A 22272-nucleotide genomic window follows, 5' to 3' on the forward strand; every position below is an offset into this window, starting at 1 on the left:
ACACATGATAATAAAATGTTGGGTTTCTGTAATTGTTTCCATTCTGACAAATTCCTGACAATTTCACGTATGTATTTTATACATATCTACCTGCAATTCACAAATTGAGGAAGGAGGTGAAATCACATGAATGCTCACAGCAGTGGTGACCCCCCCTTCTCTGTTGTGCTTCAGGCCGTCAGTCAGCACACAGTGACTGAGCGCCTACTCTGTGCTAGATATTGACAGGGCATGACTCAGACGACAATAGGAGTTGTTCTGAGTGGAATGCTCTCTTTCTTTCTTTCTTTTTTTTTTTTTTTTTAGAGAGAGGGGGAGAGAGAGAGAGTGTGGGGGAGAGGGGCAGAGGGAGAGAATCGTAAGCAGGTTCCATGCTCAGTGCAGAGCCTGACATGGGGCTCGATGTCCTGACCCTGGGATCATGACCTGAGCTGAAATCAAGAGTCAGATGCTCAATTGACTGAGCCCACCCAGGTGCTCCTAAGTGGGATGCTTTTAAAGCGAAAAGAGGCATGAACCACTGCTATGGGTAGTTGATCTCAGCAGAGGGACCTGTAGACAAGTGACTTAGCCTCTCTAAGCCTCAGTTTCCTCAACTGGGGATGAGAATACCACATACACACGTGGCATGTGCATGGTGCCTAAAAGTACCTGGTTCACACGGTGGGCTCCCCCGCCGCAAAATGTCCCATTTCCTCCTCTTCCCTGGAAGCGTTCCCACCCCTGCAATCCTGTACGTTTTTGTCTAATAATACTTAATGGCACTTAGCATGTCTTCTAATGTCATTTGGATCATAATTCACTGGAGAGCTGGATCTGTGCCTTATTTATCTTTGCATTTACCAAGAAACCATTAATTAATTAATTAGTTACTGATTGAACACCATGATTTAACAGAAATATTTTTTAATTTTTTTTAACATTTATTTATTTTTGAGACAGAGAGAGAGCATGAATGGGGGAGGGGCAGAGAGAGAGGGAGACACAGAATCCGAAGCAGGCTCCAGGCTCTGAGCCATCAGCTCAGAGCCTGATGTGGGGCTCGAACTCACGGACCGTGAGATCGTGACCTGAGCTGAAGTCGGACACTTAACCGACTGAGCCAGCCAGGCGCCCCAACAGAAATATTTTTGAAACAAGATGGGTAGAGATAGGGAGGTAGAATAAAGCATACCCGTATCGGATGAATACGTTAGGAACTGTAGAAATAATAATACAGTGTGAAGTTCAAGCAGTGACTATGACCAGGGGAATATTCCCAACTAAATTCTGATATAAGAATCATCAGTTTTGGGGTTCTTGGGTGACTCAGTCAGTTAAGTATCTGAGTTTGGCTCAGGTCATGATCTCATGGTTTGTGGGTTTGAGTCCTGCATCAGGCTCTGTACTGACAGCCTAGAACCTGCTTAGGATTCTCTTGCTCTCGCTCTCGCTCTCGCTCTCTCTCCCCCTCCCTCTCTCTCTGCCCCTCTGCTGCCTGCACTCTCTCTCAAAATAAATAAATAAACTTAAAAAAAGAGAATCATCAGTTTTGATTTCATAAAACATGTGCATTGGCATTTTCATTGCAACTGGGTGAAAGTAAGGAAGTAACCATCGCTGTGTGACAGGGTTTCCACTTTTTAAAAAACAGAACAAATTATCAGGTTTCAGTCTCAACTATTTTTTAAAAAAATCTTGCCAAGAGCTTTTTTTAAAACTTGTAATTTTGTCCATTTGGGGATGTGTTTGAGTTTCTTTTTAGATGCTTAAAAATAACTTCTGGAGATTGCAAAAATTGAAAGTTTTTTCATGGCGGTAGCCTTGTTTCTTTATTTTTAATTAAAGTCAATTAGGTGCTTATCAACGTGTTGATTTGGTAGCAGCAGAAAATTCAGTAGTGCCTTTCACACTAGGAAAAAAAACTGTTGAAAGGCAGATTTTCAAATGTCATTTCAGTTGATGAGATTTAGAGTTTCCTACATATTTAGTTTGCTCCTTAAGATGATATTGGTACTTAGATAAGAGCTCACTATCTTAAGACTTTGATTTCCCTTCTGCTTGATCCTGCTGTGAAACCAAAAGCTCATGTCTGTAACTTCCTGGTCTCTTTCTTTACAGTGTTTTTCCTTTGTGGCACAACCCAGGATGTAGGGAGGCGTGCCAAAGGGTTTCATCCACACTGATGCTTAAACAGTTAACGTTGTTAAAGGAGACCAGCTGAGTAAAGAATTTGGACTTACCTATGATAAATCTCATTGCCTTCTCCCTTTCTCCACCTCTCCTTTTGCTTTCCTTCTGTTCTGAATACCTGCTATGCTCTAGACATCAGATATGCATACACAGCTGCCTCCTAGACATCCAGAGTCAGGTGTTCCCACAGGCACCCCGTACTCAACTAACACTGAACGGTTGATGGCACAACCGTGGAGTCCGCTAAGATTCCTTCCCGTCCCTCTTGCTCTGTTGCCGATCAGTCTTGACGCCCTACCTTCATTTGCTTTGAAACTGTAGCTCCGAGGCTTGGGCCATCACCTTACACCAGGTGATTGTCATGTCTCACCTGATTTCTGTACCTGAGTTTCTCGCCTCTGGTCTTGTCCTTCCCCCCACCCCCCCCATGCCTTCTCCACCTTCCTGCCAGGCTGACCTTTGAGGGCCTCCCATTGCTTAGAGGTAGAGGTGAAGCCCTTGGAACCCCCTTTTGACCTGACCCTTGCTGCACTTGCCAGAGTGGGTGGCTTAAACAAGACAGTTGTTGTTTTGCACTTCTTGAGGCTACAAGTCCGAGGTCAAGGTGTCGGCAGGGTTGATTTCTTTTGGGGCTTCTCTCCCTGGCTTGTAGATGCCCTCTCCTCCCTGTGTCTTCACGTGGTCTCCCGTATATGTCTCTGTGTTCTGCTCTCTTCTTCTTAGAAGGACAGCACTCATTCGATTAGACCCAAATGATTTTGTTTCAACTTAATTACCTTTTGAAAGGCCCTGTCTCCAGACACAGTCACACTCTGAGGCCCTAGGTACTGGGCCTTAGGGCTTCCACATATGAAGTTTGAGCGGACAGTTCAGCCCAGAACACTTGCTTTCCTGATACTGGCAGTCTAGGGGGCAATTGTCCTGCCTAAGGCCTCTCTTACTATTTATGGCAGCACACGTTGGGAGTGTGATTCTCGCCGTGGGCATCTGGGGTGTTGGGGAGCCCCCAGGTTTTAAGTATGTGCGCTGCCCAGACCCCTGCTGAGCAGAGAGTGTATCTTCTTCTAGTTCATGGATTTTGTTGACCTGATTGCTTGCGCAGCACTGCCAACAGGCTGTTCTGTAGAGCAGAGGGGAACGGATGCCCTGTGATGATGTTGGCTGTACTGCCTGATCCCAAGGGCTTTGCCCTCACTCTCAGCACCCAACGCTGTTGTAACTGTTGAATATGTGTCCGTTAGCAGACCGCCACGTTGATGCGATCACATCTAATCGTTTGCTTTTGCAAGCATATCTGAAAAACTTTACCCTTAGCTCCTCTGGGTTGATTTCCTGCTGCAAAGCAAACTTGGGTACTCAGAAAGCAGTTGCCTGGCCTCGGTAGGTCCATCACCTTATAGATGAATGGAAGCTACTAGTTATTTGTTCATTCGGAAACATACACATTACCAATAGCCTATTCTCTCTCTGGCGTGTTTGATTGACAGGCACCATTTGCAGTCTCCAAAGTATTCTTGGTGTATACAAGATTCCAGACTCGTGTGCAGTCCAAATATGAAATTAAAATGTTACTGAAAGACTCGGGCTTTCTCAGCCAGGCCTGACAGTTCATCTCATGGAAGGCCTGTTTGAATCAATGGACCCCTGACGTCATCAGACCCAGCCTTCTCTGGTCAGAGGAGGGGAAGTGTGTAGGAGCATAGATCTTCCAAAGGGAGAGGGCTGCAGTTTGCAGTGAGGGATTGTCAGCCAGAGGGAACTTGATCAATTTAGCATTAGTGATCAAATATTTGAGAAAGAGAATGCCTCAAACTGTCAGCATATACAGTTGACTCTTGAACAATGCTGAGGTTGGGAGGGCAACCCCCATGCACTCACAAATCCGTGTGTAACTTTTGACTCCCCCCGCCCCCAATTTAACTATTAATAGTCTGCTGTTGACCGGAAGCCTTACTGATAACATAAACAGTAAGTAGACACATATTTTGTATGTTATGTGTATTAAATAGTGTATGCTTATACTAAAGTAAGTTAGAGAAAAGGAAATAGTGTTCAGAAAATCATAAGAGAAAATTGATTTACAGTATTGTACTGTATTTATAAAAAAGAAAAAAATCTATGTATATGTGGACCCGTGCAGTTCAAACCTGTGTTGTTCAAGGGTCAGCTGTATGATCATTCGATGGCAAGTCAAAGATGACTCAGTAACCTGGGGAAAAGCTTTTTGTTTTCCCTTAGATCAACCATTACTGCCAGCTCTCTGGCCATGTGGACCAGAGGCTCGTTGAACTACAGAGAATGCAGGGAAGGGTGCAGAGAGATCATCTAATCCAAACCTCTCATTTAGACATGTGGGGGAAATGAAGCCCAATGATAGGAGGCAACGTGTTGCTTGGGACAGTGTGTTGTGCGAGTGACACGGCAGGGAGCAGGATTTAGATCTCCTGCCCCTCAGTCCATCGTTCTTTCCTCATCCTACCAGGGTGATGAGACCTCACCATTCAGAGGGGCCGTGGCTGACTGTCTCGGTTGAGGGCAGTAGGGCTTAGCGGTTAAGAGTGTATGACCCAGCAAGAGCACTGCTAGGAATCGACCCAAGGGATCCAGGAGGGCTGATGCAGAGGGGCACTTGAACCCCAAAGTTTCTAGCAGCGCTTTCAACAATAGCCAAAGTATGGAAAGAGCCTAAATGTCCATCGATGGATGAATGGATAAAGAAGATGTGGTTTATATATATAATGGAATACTATGTGGCAATGAGAAAGAATGAAATCTGACCTTTTGTAGCAACGTGGATGGAACTGGAGAGTGTTACGCTAAGTGAAACAAGTCATACCGAGAAAGACAGATACCATATGTTTTCATTCTTATGTGGATCCTGAGAAACTCAACAGAAGACCAGGGGGGAGGGGAAGGGGGGGGAAAGAAAGGTTACAGAGAGGGAGGGAGCCAACTCATAAGAGACTCTTAAATACTGAGAACAAACTAAGGGTTGATGGGGTGGGGGAGAGGGGAGAGTGGGTGATGGGCATGGAGGAGGGCACCTGTTGGGAGGAGCACTAGGTGTTAGATGGAAACCAAGTTGACAATAAATTAAAAAAAAAAAAAAAAAGAGCATGCACTCCAGAAGCAAACTGCCCGGATCTGAATCTCATATTCTGTGGCCTTCAGCAGGGTATTCTGGATGGCTTAAACGACACAAGTTTACTTCCTTACAGTTCTGGAGGCTGGACGTTTAAGGTCAAGGTGTGGGCATGGTTGCTGTCTTCTGAGGGTTCCCGGGCTCGCAGGTGGCAGTTTCCTCCTGGCGTCCTCACGTGGTCGTCCCTCTCTGTGCCTCTACGTCCTAATCCCCTCCTTTTAGAAGGACACCATTGATATTGGATTGGGGCCCACCCCAGTGACCTCATTTTACCTTAATTACTTCTTCAAAGGCCTTATTTCCAAATACAGTCCATTTGAGGTACTGGGGTTTAAGACATTAATGTGTGAATTTGGGGGAATACAATTCAGCCCAGAAGCGTGACTGAAGGTTTTAGTTCTTTAAACTACAAAATAGGAATGATAATAGGTCCTGTTCCAGAAAGGTGTGGGAATTAAACGAATGGACTCCTCTCGAGTGCTGAGAGCAGTCCCTAGTATGTGGTAAGCCTGCAGGAAGCCTTACCTAATATTCTGGAAGGTTAGCTTCACAGTAGTTTTGAAGCTGTTTCCTGGTTGACTGTGTAAACACAGCAATAGCACACATTCCTCATTTCCAAAAGATCTTTAATTCACAAACTGACAAGACACAATCCAAAATACTTTGTTCAATGAGACTGTTCCACATGGATCAATATAATTTGAAACACATTGAACAGAGGGTTCTGAGGGGCAGAAACATGCTACGTTTAAAGAGACAGTCCTGGATAATGCCCACAAAAGGTACAAATAACGAACAAAGGGTAGGATTGTGCTCGGTTTGCGCTTCTGGTCCCGTGAGCTATTATTGAATAAAACTTTCTTTCTTAATTAGTTGGCTGGCACCAGAAATATCTTTTGGGCCTAGCACCCTGGTGGATGAAACCCAGACTTCTAAAACGTACATACCTTTTTCTCCTTTCATTCATTTATTCAGCAAAGGTTTATTTTGTATCATGGTGGTTGCCATCTGTCACCTCAAGAAACTCCTAGTTTGGAGGGGCGATACAGGATTATAAGTGGATGAAATAGAAGAGATGGCCAGGGAGCCACTTAACTCCGAAGAACTAGTTCTCATCGCCTCTGCTTGGCCTCTCCCCTCTGTAGGCGATGGCAGTCATCAATGAACAAAACGAGGTCAGAAACACTTGTTGTTCCTAAAACGATTAGTCTTGGAATAGTAGTCTAAAACTATAATCTTTTGGCTTCCTTGCCTGATTTGTAGATGTGATAGAAATGTTCTTCAGAAGGGCAGGATTGAGATCCGATTCAACAATTTGGTTACAAGGGTTTCCTGAATAAAGCAAAAGATAAAATTGGCCCCGCATGTTTGTCTGAACGTGTACCATTCTTAAAGTACGACGAAGCGTTCAAATAACACCATCGTATCGTGGCCATGGGTATCTTGGCCAAAAACTCAGCATTAGGAAGTTCGAAGAATGATTCATCTCAGTATGTTTGCTTTTTCTGTAAGGAATAAATGATTTTCTTCACAAATCCAAACAAAACAAAACACCCGAGGTTACCCTCTACCGTAATAAGGGAAGCCTTTAGAATGCAGTATACTGGTCAGCAGTACCAATTGGTATCATAGGGCCCATGGGCTGCACATGATATTCTGGAAAACCTGACCCACTTTTCTGTGTGCTGTTTTAATACTTGTGCCTTTGTTCACAATAGAAGAGGTTGCTGTTAAGGTAAATCAAACTTAACTGGCCACTTTTGGTTTTGGTGAGTTTTGTCTAATTCCTAAGAATCTTGAATTATTAATTTCTGGCAAGATGAAGTCACATTTCTTTTAGTGCTATCTGTATCTATTTATATCTATAAACATATATATATATAAACATATAAAACTTAAGATATAGTTGCATATTCTATTTAATTTCTTGTGTTACATATGCAGAGATAATGGATGTTATCAACATATAATGATGCTCTCACAGGTCAGTTTTTCCAGGAAGCCAACTCTGAGATGGAGATTTATTTTTGTCTGTGGGAAGCTTTTTGGGGAGTGCTTTTAGGGTCAACACTTACGAAGGAGTAAAGAAACTGAAATGACCCATTGTCCTGAATTGACATCACATCCCGGGTCTGTAAACCCCTGTGTCACCCAGTTACTGGACACGTGCGGTCCCCAGGGAGTGGGTGTGACTTTGGGTGAGGGGCTCTCTTAGGCTAAGGGCAATCTCTGGGAAGGTACTCAGTTGAGAGCAGTCAGCACCCGACTCTCCTAGCTGCTGGAGGAATGACTGTGTCTGTCTGGAGCACGGGTGGGAGTCTGGGACACTGGGGACACTGCATGGACCCATGCATTTACACAAAGATGCATATTCTTTGCATCTGATGGAAAGTGGTCTTTCCATTGGTGGTGGCACACTTAACAGATATTTGGCTTATGACTTTTCATGCCTATCTTTAATGTTCCCACTAGTCCTCTCTGGACTGATTGATATATGTGTCTTCTCCTTACATTGTCTCTAGTCAACTTAACCCAGTGTGTGTTTCTAGCCCCCTGGACCAAGCCACTTGAGGAAAGGCTATCATTTGCTATAAACTGACATAATTCTTTCTTTTGTATACATGCGAGTGCCTGAGCCCATTGGCTGTGCCTGCCAAAGGAGAGGAAGCCATCGTTTCAATTGAATGACTGTTTCTGGCCTCACCTGCCTGCCAATAAGCCGTTGTTTGGTGTGGACTTACATTGGACTTAAACCCCTATCCTCACACCACTGCTTCAAAATGGAAGTAAAAATCAGAGTCCTATTTAAGAATGAGACACCCAAGGACTGGACGCTGTGCCACTGGCTAGGACGAGCCTACTGATGGTGTATTATGAGCAAAGCTCTGTTAGCTGGAAAAGACCCTCAGCTCAAAGGCGCGTACTCTAGGGCACTACTCTTTTTAAACTTAAAGGGACCATCGCGTCCAATCTAGTGTCCATCACCCTTGCCCGGTAGAGGGCAGAGAAGGGGGCAGTGAAGTTCACAAAGTTCCAAAGCGGCCTGTGAGCAACATGTTTACGTACTTTCAGATTTTAAAAGACAATTCTGGCTTTGTTGGTCTTACGTTACCTGGGGTTTGTTGGAATGTTTGGATGCTCTAACTCCAGACAGATACATTCACAGAAGCATTTGCATTCATGCTGCGATTGTCATTTAATTCTAATGAATGAGTTTAGGAGAATTCCTTGATTAACCATTTCTAGTAAGGGTTTTGAGATTCTGTGTTTAGTTTTGAAATCTGAAAATAGACCGTCTGTTTCAAACTATGTGTGGGGTATCCTAAAGTATACTATTTATTAACTGCCATACAACCTGTCCACTCAGTTACCATTTGTGTGGACTAGGTTTTATTTCAAGCCTCACTGTAACTTCACAAATATCTACTGAGTGCCTACTAAGTAGAAAACGGTATTTGTATCCTAAGACCCCATCTGGTGACAGGTAGCGAGGCTGTGCATTTGGATGGTGCTGACACCTGGTCATGATGGAATCTGTGCCATCGGAGACAGTGCCCCAACTATGTCTGAGATAACGACACTGTAGTCTAACGCACGTATGTAGAAGCTGAAGACAGGCCCGATGAATAACAATACCCTCTGACAGCAAATAATCAACGCAGGAAATTTAGTGTCACGGTTGATTGGTTATTTTCATCACCCTTTGTTTAAAATCATTTCAGAATTAATTGGCATTCATTAACGAAAGTCTTTGCAGTGGAATTGCAGAAACAGTCATTAATGTAGCTAATAAACATAAAAAAGAAAAAAAGGTCCTATTACTGGGTCCCTACAGGCTGTTAACTAACATTTTGAATAAGAATACATAAACATAAATTAAACATTTTTCAAACCGCTAAGAATGTGGGAATTTCACTCGGTGGTCTGTAATAAGGCTTTGAACTAAATTGTTCTTTTTTTTAAAAAAGTGTACTCCAGAGAAAGTAGTTCAGGTTAGGAATCATCATCTTGGGTGAGCTGTCAGACAGAGAAGCCAGGGCAAGGCCAGAGATAAGCCATCCTATCAGCTGGTAGAATTTACTTAAAACTAGAGTCTTTCTAACACAGAACAAGAGCTAAGTCTAACATTGTGGCGTTACTTGATCACGCAGGAGGTTCCTAACGTAAGCACCTTCATGAGATTCAGAGAAAGACATGTTTCATAAGACAAAGAAACAGGTCTCTTTCTGAGACTCAGTGATGCTTTCTTGACCAGGTGCTTCAGGTGTGGCTTATCGGGGTTACATATGCCAAATCTTTAACCACGTCTCATAAGAACAGACTCCAGAAAACATCCACATAATTTTGGAATGGTGGAATGATCCTTACCTCTGTTTCTGCCCGGGGACCCAGGTACTAGGACTTGTAAATATTTTCAAATGAGCTGTTGACCTGCGTTCCCCATATATCTTCATATGCACCACTCCGTTAATGCCTGAAACGTACAGTGTTCTAGAAGTGATCTGCAGCCAGGCTAGAGAATCCGTCACGATGCCACCAAGCACTTCCAATGATCTGAATGGAAGTGGAAACAAAATGTAGTTTTAAAAATTCACTTACTATGCAAAGGACATTCATGTCCTATGGCGACGTTGTGTTTTTAAGAACAGTGCAAGGCATGGGGGTCATCTCCTGGCTGCAGAGTGTGACGTCTGTACTGATGGCCAGAGACAACTTTCAGGTACACCTGTTCCTTCCGCTCCCACCAGTTCAGTTGTATGGCTAGCGGGGGGGGGGGGGGGGAAGGGTAGCTGTTTGCCCCCAGTCCTGCTAATGCTGGTTGTATTTAGTATCGTAATTATGTGATTTAATTCGGAATGGCGTCAACCAAAGAAAAATGGGTGTGAAGAAAAGGAAATTGTTTCTCCGATGACATGAGGTTGAATGTTTTGACAGAACTCAGTTCTGTTAGTTTCCTATCGTTGCTACAACATATTACCACAGACTCAGAGGCTTACAACAACACAAACTTATTCTCTTATGCTTCGAGAGATTAGAAATCTGAAATGGGAATTCTAGGTAAAAATCAATGTGCCTGTGTTCCTTCTGGAGGTTTTAGGGAAAAGATTGGTTCTCGTCTTCTTTAGCTTCTGGAAGCTACCTGCGTTCCTTGGCTTATAACCCCTTCCTCCATCTTCAAAGCCAGCAGTGTGTCATCTTCAAATCCTTCTCTCTCTGATCTCCACTCCCATCATCACATAGCCTCTTGTGCCCCGGCGTTCATTGTCACATCGCCCTCTCTGACACTGACTGTACTGTTTCCCTCTTCCACCTTTGTGGACTCTTATAATTTTGTTGCCCTGTGATAGTCCAACGCAGTCTCCTCATCCCAAGACCCTTAACCTAATCACACACCCTAAGTCCTTTTTGCCACAGAAGGGAGCATATTTAAAGGTCCTGTGGATTGGAATATGGGCATCTTTTGGGGGGCATTATTTTCTCTACTAGCATCCAATCTCTGGGCCGCCAAGATTCATGCCCACCCCGACATACCCGCAAGTCTCAACCTGTTCCATCAGTAAAGTTCAGTTGATTAAAAATGTAATCAAAATAAGTGTTGATAAGACAACTGTTAAAGATGGAGGAAGAAATTATACAAATCTAAAAGATTCTGCACTCAGATTACTTCTTAAGTGTCTTAAGTTCCTAGTCTTCTCGCAGGAATCTCCAACAAGTCCTAGAGGATGCGCTAGAGGTGTGTTTTATGTGAGAAGTATATTGTAGAACTCAAGGACTTTGGCTTTGGATTAAAAGATTTATGAATGAGGGATGCATGGGTGGCTCAGTCGGTTGAGCATCTGACTTCGACTCAGGCCATGATCTCACGGTTTGTGAGTTCGAGCCCTGTGTGGGGCTCTGTGCAGACAGCTTGGAGCCTGGAGCCTTCTTCGGATTCTGTGTCTCCCTCTCTCTCTGCCCCTCCCCCACTCGTGCTCTGTCTCTCTCTCAAAAATAAATAAACATTAAAAGAAGTAAATGTTTAAGATAAAAGATTTATGAATGAATTCACAGTTTTATAGGTGAAGTTATAGTATGGTTTTTGAGGCACCAAATGTGGCAATACCCCATGTGAACAAAATCCTTTCATTCAGTGACCAACTATGGGTTGTAATCAAGTCCATTTGAAATAGCTTCTTTAACTCTAGAGTAATTCTAGGCTGAGAGTTACTGTCCCAGATGAATAAGCAAAGTTGGGCTTTATGGGTCTTGTGTTTAGATCTTGCCGCTATATCTTCTTCCGTTGCCAGATTGGGCTCTTCACTGACCCCCAAACTTCTCATGCACATTTCTCTCTGTGCCATTGTTCATACCATTTTTCCCTTGCCATTTTTCTAGTGTCCCCCCTTCCTTGCCAACAGGAGACATTTATCTTCTCTCTGGTTCTCTTTTAAAAGGAGCCAATTTAGGCAAATGTACAGTTCTGAACTTGGGCAATTCGATGAATAGGCTCCATTCCTGAGCCTCAGAGACTCACAAGGGTTGGGTCCCTTGGACCTGGATGGGTCCACAAGGACCTGGTGGGGGTGTTGTATATGGGATGTGACAGAGTCCAGCCTTGTCCACTGAAAATTATTTCTGTTGTATCCAGAAATGGTAGGACCAGAGCTTCTGGTTCCTGACACGGGTCATAGTAGGGTAGCCCAGAAAAATGTTTTGCTAATGTATTTGAACATAAAATATGCGGGCGGGTGATTTGTAATGGGATGCCGATACACTTTGAATAAATGCCAAATCTCCTCAGAAGTGCAAACGCTGAATGCGTTGTGACAAAACATAATTTTATTACGGCAGCAAACGCACACGCGTGTATCTGGAGTATACATGTAATTGCAGGCATCATAGTACAGGGGATTTCATATTTAACTCTTAACTACAACTAAAGTCAGTCCTGGTGTGATAAAGAAAAATTGTGTTAACCTTTGGTAATTAGAATATAAAACCAGGAGGACTAAAAATTGTTAGTCTAACTTTTGTTTATTGACTAGAACATCTAAATGGCTTTAGGCATCGCAAAACAATAAAAAAAATGTGGCTTCCTATTGGGTCTTTGATCCATTTTAATTTATTTTTGATGCTGTGTGCAGTTTCTGAATATCTTTTGTGGCTTGTAATAAAATAGCCGCAGTGCAATTTTGCATGTATCTCAAGCGACGTGTGACCTGCTATGCAAATTTAATACCAAGGTGCCAAAGCTGAATTCATAATGTTTCCCAGCTACAGAGCTGTTTAAGGCAGTTTAGAAATCAATGAATATGTAATATGAAGGTGATAAGACCTAAATAAAAACCCTATTTATCTACTATGAAAAAGTATTTATACACAGAATACTTAGCACAAGCAGAAAATGGACAGAGTTTCCAATTATATGGTTTGCATAAACAAATGTTAAACTGCGTGCTCTGCATAGATAATAACGTAGGCAGTCCCTCTGCATTGTGCTTTAAACTTTGAAAATGTTTACAGATGTGTTCTCCCTCTTAGGATATAAATAAAACGAAATGTGCAGCCGAAGCAGTGGGATGTCCTCTGAGGTTCTAGCAGTTTTTTTTTTTTTTTTTTTTTTTTTTTTTTCCCCGCATGGTACGTCAGCTTAGATTCTATACCTACCTGATAGAGGACCGGATTTCTTTAATACAGATATGTGTCTGATGATGTCTTGCAGTTTGTTGTGCGATGAGAGAGATCAATTGACAGCAATTGACGAGAGCGAGAAAATCTTTCACCTGGGTTATTTTAGAATGCGTACTATTATAAGGGTCTCAACTTTTGAGATGCCACTATTCAAATCAATGCAATGCTCGTGATTCTGATGGAGTGGCCATGCTGTAATCTGAGTAAACATGTCAGGAGTTTGCCGGCTGGTTCTTGTGTAGTAACTGGCTATGCCGTGGACAGAGGTGGATGGGGCGGTGGGGGCGGGGCGGGGGGAGACGGGACTTGATTGATGGGACTCAATCCTAGCTTTTTTTCATGAGAAAAATATATTTCTGCTTCCCCCTCGAGAGAGTTACAAAGCAAGCTAGTGCATTTGTGTATAGGCAGTGGGTGCGCACGTGCATATGTGAGTTATGCGTATGCGTGCATGCATTTTTGCATACGTGCGCACGCACACACGCATACACGTACGTGTACACACTCAAGCTGCACTGTTTTTATGACACCCCTGCCAGTCAGATTGCAGACACATTTATATCCTTTGGCTTAGAGTAAGCTGCCACAATAATGACTAATAGTGTGTAGAGCAGTCAAGGAAAATGTAGGGGTGGGATTTGAAAAAGGCATCCATAATGCCATCTGGGTGGTGCTGATACTTGGAAGAACTGGGAATGAACCAATGTAGAGGCCAAATGCTATCATAACAAAGTCAGAAGAAAGTCCAAGTGATAGGGGAAGTCACGACTCTTGGTAGAGAGTGATGAACTTTCATACTGGGTCTGTGTTTAAGTCTTTCGACGGGGGCGGGGGGGGGATTAGTTTCTTGAAATTTAGTGCAGTGAAAGCCGCAATTTGCCCTTCGACAGGTTGCCAGAAAAGACACTACAGCTAGAAAACTGGAGGGTCTCTGCCTTTGAATTTTCCCTTGCCATATGTTCCCTTTGGAAAGCAACATACTCACTAAGAGGGCTTAAAAATCAGACAGTAATCCAGAGGAAGGACCAAATAAAGACTAAGTGTATCCAATGTAATCCCAAGATTTTCATATCAAATTTTATTTGTATTGGTGTTTGTCATTGTATATTTTCTGCATCTCACCTGAAGGTTACGTATTGCTTTCTAAATGAGATGTGATGTCAGGTACTGTTCATCTTATTAGCAAATGGGGAAACCGTCAGGGTAAGTAATGCTATCCTCAAAAGACTGCTGGCATATCTGGGTTGTGGAGACTGGTGAAATGGAGATTTGGCAATTATCTGGGTCATTTCATCAACATAGACAGCCAAAGTTGATAATTCAGACAAAAAATAATCTACCTTGGCCACTTTTATTGAACAGATGAACTGAAAAATTGCCAAACCCCTACTTCCTGATGCTCTGTTCAAAGCAGCCTTGTCTGCCACAGGGCCGGGCGAGCAGGCTGACTCCCAGGGTAGGCTCTCGTTCTACTTAGCTTAATTAAATGTACCAGACCCCCGAAGTGATGGGGTTACCCACGGGAGTACTTGAGCCCCATATTGAACCAAAGAGACACGTGCCGTGGACGTGGGGAGGTGCCGTGTTTAGCGCCCACCGTGTTCCTGAACAAGCCCCAGTGTTGACACTGAAGCCGACCCCCCAGCCTCCACAGACTCCCCTCCTCTAATGCATTCTTCCCAGGAAGCTATTCTGACCTTGGCCCTGTTGCTGATGCTTTCGGGAAGAAGAAGCTCATAAGGGATGTTTTGGAATATAACTCCAGAAAAGCATTAAAAATTGTTGTTGTTGTTGTTGTTGTTGTTGTTGTTGTTGTTTAGAAAGAACATCTGCAGCCACTATTTTTCAGGATTCTAATTTACTGCTGTGCAGACAACAGGCCAAATTATATTATCTGTATTTAGCCCAGTCTGTTGCTGTACTTCTGAGGATTTAATTGGCAAGCAAGTGTCCTGTCAAAATGCTTTCTGTGGCTGGAGATCTTTCTAGCTCTTAAAGATTATAAGGCTCAAAATTAACTAGAATTCCCCAAATAAAAATTTAGCTTGTCGTGTAGGGCCTTTGTCCTTTGTATTCGGTGAAAACCTTTCTTTCGTAGGTATGATGATAGTGTGTGTGTGTGTGTGTGTGTGTGTGTGTGCGCGCGCGTGGTGCCCATGTGCACATGTGCCCACACCATTATAGTAAATTGCCTTGGTGGATTCCACTCAGCTGTGCAAAAATCTGTAATGCTGGCAGGAGCAATTATATCATGTCCATAATATTGAAATAGACCTCCCAGATTTAGAAAAAGCGGTGTTTGAATGGGCAGACAAAATTGTGTTCTAAGCGATGTGCTTATAAGCATTTTGATGAGCATGAGCTTATGTGTGGAAAATGTTTGACCTGTCTCTCAAAACCTGGTCAAACACTGGCCACTTTTAACATTCAACGTGCTTTCTTTTTTTTTTTTTTTTATTTCAGGAGACATTAAAAACCTGTAGAAGGCCCTCTCTCTGTTCTGATTTCCCTTCCTTCATGGATAAGAACAATGTGTTCATTGTTTAACTATTTATTGCCATGATAAATGCCAAAACTTCGAGGGAATTCATATAAAGTCCAAATGATGACAACACACCCAAAGAGACTCTGCATTTCAAATACAACACATTGATCAATTGCAACGATTTTCCGTGATTTTTGATTTCCAAAAATAGCAACAATATGTTGAAATTATTTGAATACTAACATAGAAGAGCACGGTTTTCCTGAAGAAGAATTTTTCTAGACTTGTTGCTTTAGAATGTAGTTTTCAGTGCATCCTATGGAAACATCTTGTGGCACACTCATGCTCTCATTTTTAACCCTGAAGAGTAATTTACTTAGCAGTTAAATTGATTTTATTTGCGGCTGTGTGTCTGTACATTAGTCTGTGACTTACTGTGAAATTTGCCATCTTTGCCATGACCAACCCATGAAATTTATCATCTGTCTTTCTGATTTACATAAAACTCCATTTACAACCATCAAACCCAACTCACGAGTGAAAAGTGTTAAAACGAAAATCCTCAATGTGGAAGCATTTTGACTTTGTATTTGGTGTGCAGTGAAAAGGTAAATTATGAGAGCGAACCATGTACAGATATTTTGACATTTATATTTTTAGGTTTCATTTGATCTTAAGTGTGCCATCATTATGAATTCATTTCGCTATTACTGGAAAAGTACTTAGTATAATGGATTCATTTGGTATCCATGTGGATGTCACATGTTCTTTTATACATGTTCTCCTATAATTTTATTTCCATTCCACTTTAATTCAGAATTGGTTAATGGACTCTATCATAACTACAGTTCATTTTTAAAAATCCAAACCTCCTAACTAAATTTTCTCATACTTAAACTGTTGAACTACATGGCTTAGAAATAGCAAATTTTCCTTGGTCCTTGTCAGAACTACGGAGTAACAGCTGCTCCAGTAGAGTGGTGTGCGCTGTGGACAACGGGGCACAGTGACACAGCAACGGAAAAGACGTTAAAGGTGACGTTGGTGAGGGAAAAACACACAAACACCATTTCTAAGTCAGTTTTTCTGTACTGTTAAATGCTGCCTTATCAATCCATCCTTTGTCCGCCCCCCCCCCACCCCAATCTTAATGCTTTCTCTGTCTCTTCAATGCTTCAGTAGGGACGCTTCACCCGGTGAAGGAATATTTAGCACCGTCAGGAGGGTCACATGAAAACCCTTCCTGATATCTCCAGACCAGGCTGATGGATCAATTCCCTTGCAGAGGATTCTTGTAAGTCACTCCCACACTTAGTGAAACCTTAAACAGTAGAATTACCTAATGTTGCAGCCCAAACCCACACGATTTTAACGATGAATCTTCCTCGGGTGTTTTAAACAAAAGTGGCTTCATATCCAATTATGTTGGAAAGGCCACACGGTCTGCATCAAAGCTTGGGATTGCTGAGAAACAATAGCATAAGGTCATAATTTTCGCTTGTTTGTAGAGCGATAGCGAACTGTTTGCCCAAGATTCGATCTAGGGAAACGAGCCCCTCTAGACTCACTTGGAAAAGCCAGCAAACTCACTGAAGCTCTTTGCCTATTAGGCTCCGGATGAAAAGCGAGGCTGAAAGCTGCCAATATTTATACACAGTATTTGATTCGGTTGTTTTATCTTATAGTAAAACCAGTCAGGGGGAGACAGAGACTTTGAGGGACCAGAACAAACAAAAAAGTATATATAAAACTATTTAATCAAGGTGTGGTGTCAAGGCGTCTAGACCTCTCTATCCCACTGTCTGCGTTTCTTGTTGCCTTTAACAATGTGCCATTTTTCTACTCTAATATTACTGTGGTCTTCTAGTTCGGGAGCAAATCATATACCAAAGTTCTTTTGATATCTCAGGGTCATGAAGACAAAGCAATGCCAAGCTTCTACCAGTAGTTCAGACTCCGATAAGGGTTTTTGTTTTTGTTTTTCTGCCCTCAGTCATCATTAAACATGAACACTCATAAACAGAAAACCCGTGTCATGCTAAATGCTTCCTTTAAAATCATATCTGGTTCCCATATTGCGCCTGGATGCTTATGCCAGAGAAAATGATTCTCATGACTCGGATATAACCCCCAAAGTGCATTCAACTTGGAAGGTAAAACAGTAGAGGTGCCTGGGTGGCTCAGTCCACTGAGCATTGACTCTTGATTTCAGCTCAGGTCATGATCTCATGGTTCATGAGTTCAAGCCCGACGTTGGGCTCTGTGCTGACAGCACGGAGCCCACTTGGGTTTCTCTCTCTCCCTCTCTCTCTGCCCTTCCCCAGCTCCCTCTCTCGAAATAAAAATAAACTTAAAAAAAGAGAAAGTAAAACAGTAGGTTTATTATAGGTGGGTCGTGGATTTTGAAACTTAGTGTTTGTTTTATAGCTGTTTGAGGGTAAATCCCTTGCTTTGTAATGACTGACCCAGTGGGAGGGGCAGTATGTCAGTAGTTGACTCTAAGGCAATAGAATTTAACAGGGTTCGCTGTGTGGTTCTCACCTTTCTTCTGCACCCTCACTCTGCCACCCATGTTGATGACACCCAACTCATATCACCTGTCCACAATCACATTTCCAACCGCATATTACATTTTTTACCTAGATGCTCTGCACATAATAAAAGACCAACTCTTTTATTCTTAAGTGTTACACTTATATTGAGTTATAATTATTAATGGAACCTTGCGTAACTCTGAAAGACATAGCTCTACATTCTTTTACAACAGAATATTTTTCATTTTTGTCTGCTCAAAGACCATCATCCACACAGGCACCCAGGCTCAAACCCTGCCCCCCAACATCCAGTCATTTACCGCCTGTTGACTGACCACTGTGGCTTTGCCCACCGCCACCTTCCTCCTCAGGCCCCTCTTCGTCTCCTGTCGGAATGACTGCAGGAGCCTGTCCGGCTGCTGGTCCTGCTAGCAATTCCGACTTTGTCTTCCATGTCACTCATTTTCTGTATTCTTTGATTGATTGAGTTTTCAAAAAAACATTCCTCACCATTCGCTTCTTTGCTCAAAAACCTGGATAGTATGGTGTTTCCTGAAGAACAAAGTCCACACTCGTCCAGACCCTTAGCCCTGAGCCCATCTCCCATTTCCCCTCCATAACTCCATCTGGCCCCATGAGCCTTGTGCTCTAGCCTGAGGTGTGGACAGCCTGTGGTGTCCTCATACACACCAGATGCTTTCACCTCTGTGCTTTGGCAGAGACTACTTTGAGGTGGAATAATCTTCCTTCCTGTCAAAATCCCATTCGTTTTGTAAAGTCATCCACAAAAGTTCCTCCTTCTGGGCTATTTCTAGTGTTCCCACCTCTCCTAAGCAGAATTTATGATGCCTTCCTCTGTGGACCTTTTTGAATATTTTAGTCATAACATATATGACACTTTAATTTTTATTATATCATCTCTGTCTTTCCTCCTACAGTGTTGTTCCCTGAGTAGGTTTTTTTGTTGTTGTATTCATCATGGTATCCTTAATTCCTAACATGGGATTTTCACTCAGTAGGCATTTTATAAATGTTTGTGAATTAAATCTCCCAGAACCAAATGGGGTCCACGTAAGTAGCAGAAGGTGAGGGTACACCAGGCATGATTTGATGGCAGAGGCAGTATGCTGCCTAGAGGTTATCGCGGGATGTCATTTTTTACTGTGATCAAAACAGCAAATAGGCTCTTAGTCGGCCAGGAGGAAGTGTAGTGTTTTGCAAAAGGACAGTGATCATTGCAGTTGACTTTGAACTCTTAGGACTATGACATGAGAGTTTCACTGAGGGCTGGGTGCCACCCGTAAGCTGGAGTGAATGAGAAGGGGAGGGGAGGGCTCTAAGCTTTATCACATGAAGCAGAAGCAGTGAACTTAGGGGAACAGAAGACCTTTCATTATGCATCTCACAATCTGTCAAATGGAAGGAAAGCAGAATTAAGCTTGTTCTTTGTGGCGCTAAGGGATGGAGTCCCAATCACTGTACGAAAGCTTTCAGGGAGGCCAGTTTTAGCTGAGTGTTCGATAATGCATGTCTCATCCTGAGGCTGAGGAAGTACGGGTTCCCTGTCACAGAAAGTATGGGCGAGAAGCTGCGTGGGGGAGGGACGTACCAAATGAGAATTTCAACTAGATGACCACAACTAAATGGTCCTTCCAGCCCTACAATCCTGTGGTTCTATACGTTGCGGGGGGGGGGGGGGGAAGGGATCTCCTCATTTCATACAATATATATGGACTCAAGTTGTCCAGGTACATTTTCATCCTCTATCAAGCAACTGCGTATCTGAAGCCCCTTGACTGGTTTATTTCTCTAGCTTCTGTTGTCACTTTCTTCAGTGTAAAAAGCACCTGTGCCCTCCAGTTATCTTTGGAACCTTCTTTCTCGGAGCCCTGCCCTGCATTCTTGTGGTTGTGCTAGCTATAGTTCTTCCTAGGAAGCCATATGGACAGGATGGCATTTTGGACACCGTCCATCCAACAAGGAAACAAGTGCTTAACCTTGGCGTATGGAGCGGTGGAATTGTACGCCAGAAGGTACTGTTCATAGTTTCTGAAAGGGATCTCCCACCATGGAACCTACCGGCATTACCCTTAGCATAAAAGCTACATGTCACATAAGCTCGGCTATTGGAAACTTCGAGAAAACCCATACATGAATGGTACACACGAGACGAGAAGAACTCCCAGTACTACAATGCCTGCACTTATAACTGAGTTGTCCTAGATACCTGTGTTTAAATACCTGTGTGTTTCCTTTTCCAGACCGAGAATGTTCAGGGTAGGACCATGGGGTATGTCGATGTCATATCTAGCCTGGAGCCCAAGGATGCTCTTTCTTTAAGGCATAGAAACATTAAATGGGAGAGCTCTTTTGAAAAGCATATGGCTTTCTGTGTTTCGGTTTCTGCCTCACTGACCATTTACTACATTATTCCATAGTCTAGGAGCGAAAGTCACTTTTGAGTGTAGTGGGAAAAAAATCATCAGCCATTTTAAACACTGTCTACAAATGTGTTGCCTGATTTATGCTTAAACAGAAGATTCTTATTTTAGGAGAGAGAAGATTCTTTCATGTGTCGGGTTTTAGAACCAAGCCGCCTCTCTCGGTGGCCTGTCATCTCCTTGAGGGCAGAGATTATGTCTTGTCTTTCTTTGTGTCCACAGGGCCTGTCAGAGCCGCTCGCACCCACAGTAGTGGCTTTGGAGCCATTGGCTGGAGTGAATGGTTTTAATTTAATTTGAAAAGTTTTGATCTGTTCTAGCTTTTAATTCAGTGTTGGTTTCCTAACAATAGGTCTGATGCACAAATTGGGAGAACCTGGACTGTTAGAAGAATCTCAAAAAGCAATATGAATATACAGAGAGACCATTTCATTTTCATTTCTAGGGATAATAATAAGATGACCTCTGATATTCCTCTCAATACCTCTCTTTGAGGAGTTGAAATGCTCTGCTGGCTGTATTTGTACAAGGATATCTTTTATTAAAGTTTTATCTACTCATTGTAGAGACTAGAATCTGTGCATTGTAATCCTTAACATATTCATCTGTTTTAATTATCCCAACTAGGATCTCTTTGGCACTTCTGTGTTTGAAAATTCTATCACATAATTAGGCATATTTATTGCTTTGTAAAGAGTATATCCTGTTACAGAATTTAAAATCCTAGATGTTTTTTTTTTTTCTTTTTCTTTTTGGTCATTTGGGGAGAGGAATAGAAGTGGCATTTATTGAGTATCCCATAAGTGCCAACAAGTGTGATAGGTTTTTGTATGCATCGTTTCATTTCATTTCTGCAGTTCCTTGAAGCAGGAGCTGTCATCCTCCCAGTTCTATTAACGTTGAAACGGAGGCTGCAAGGGACTCAAGTGTCTGGACCGAAGGCACAGAATAAAGGATTTGAACACAAATCTATCCAGTTTCTAAACTGATGTTTCTTTTTTTTTTTTTTTTTAATTTTTTTTTCAACGTTTATTTATTTTTGGGACAGAGAGAAACAGAGCATGAACGGGGGAGGGGCAGAGAGAGAGGGAGACACAGAATGGGAAACAGGCTCCAGGCTCTGAGCCATCAGCCCAGAGCCTGACGCGGGGCTCGAACTCACGGACCGCGAGATCGTGACCTGGCTGAAGTCGGATGCTTAACCGACTGCGCCACCCAGGCGCCCTAAACTGATGTTTCTTTATACAACAGTGTATCCATTTGGTTGGGCTTGTGGCCACTACAAGTGTTTTACATTAGCGGTGGTTTTAATATTGATCCAGTGTCACCATTAGAACTTTGCAATGCCTGGGGTGCCTGGGTGGCTCAGTTGGCTAAGCACCGACTCTCACGGTTCATGAGATCGAGCCTCGTGTGGGGCTCCGCACTGACAGCACAGAGCCTGCTTGGGATTCTCTGTGTCATCTCTCTTTGACCCTCTCCCTGCTCTCGCTCTCTCTCTCTCTCTCTCTCTCTCTTTCTGAAAATAAATAAGTAAACATTTAAAAATAAAACAACTTTGCAATGCCTGTCCTTTATTCCAAGGAAAGCTAAGATAGAAAGAGATGCAGAAAGGATGGCCTCTCAAATTTTAGTGTTTTTGGTGTCAGGGAGCTGGGGTTTCCAATGGCTGAAAATATAAAATATGCTCATAAAATAGAAAGGATAAACCATGTCAGAATTACCATGCAGCCCCCTTCTCCCCATCTTTTAAGCTCTACTAACTTATCATTACATTTGTTGGCTTGCCATTGTTACCACTCCTGAATTTCGGGTTTTTAAAAACTG

At 42.8% G+C, this 22272-nt stretch overlaps 1 protein-coding gene across 1 annotated transcript in view; it reads left to right on the top strand.

The window, feature by feature from the left end:
• AFF2 (AF4/FMR2 family member 2) overlaps positions 1-22272 on the top strand; it is a 280441-nt gene that overhangs the window by 10622 nt on the left and 247547 nt on the right. The window lies entirely within an intron of this gene.

Source organism: Lynx canadensis, chromosome X, assembly GCF_007474595.2.
Source record: "Lynx canadensis isolate LIC74 chromosome X, mLynCan4.pri.v2, whole genome shotgun sequence".
NCBI lineage: Eukaryota > Metazoa > Chordata > Mammalia > Carnivora > Felidae > Lynx > Lynx canadensis.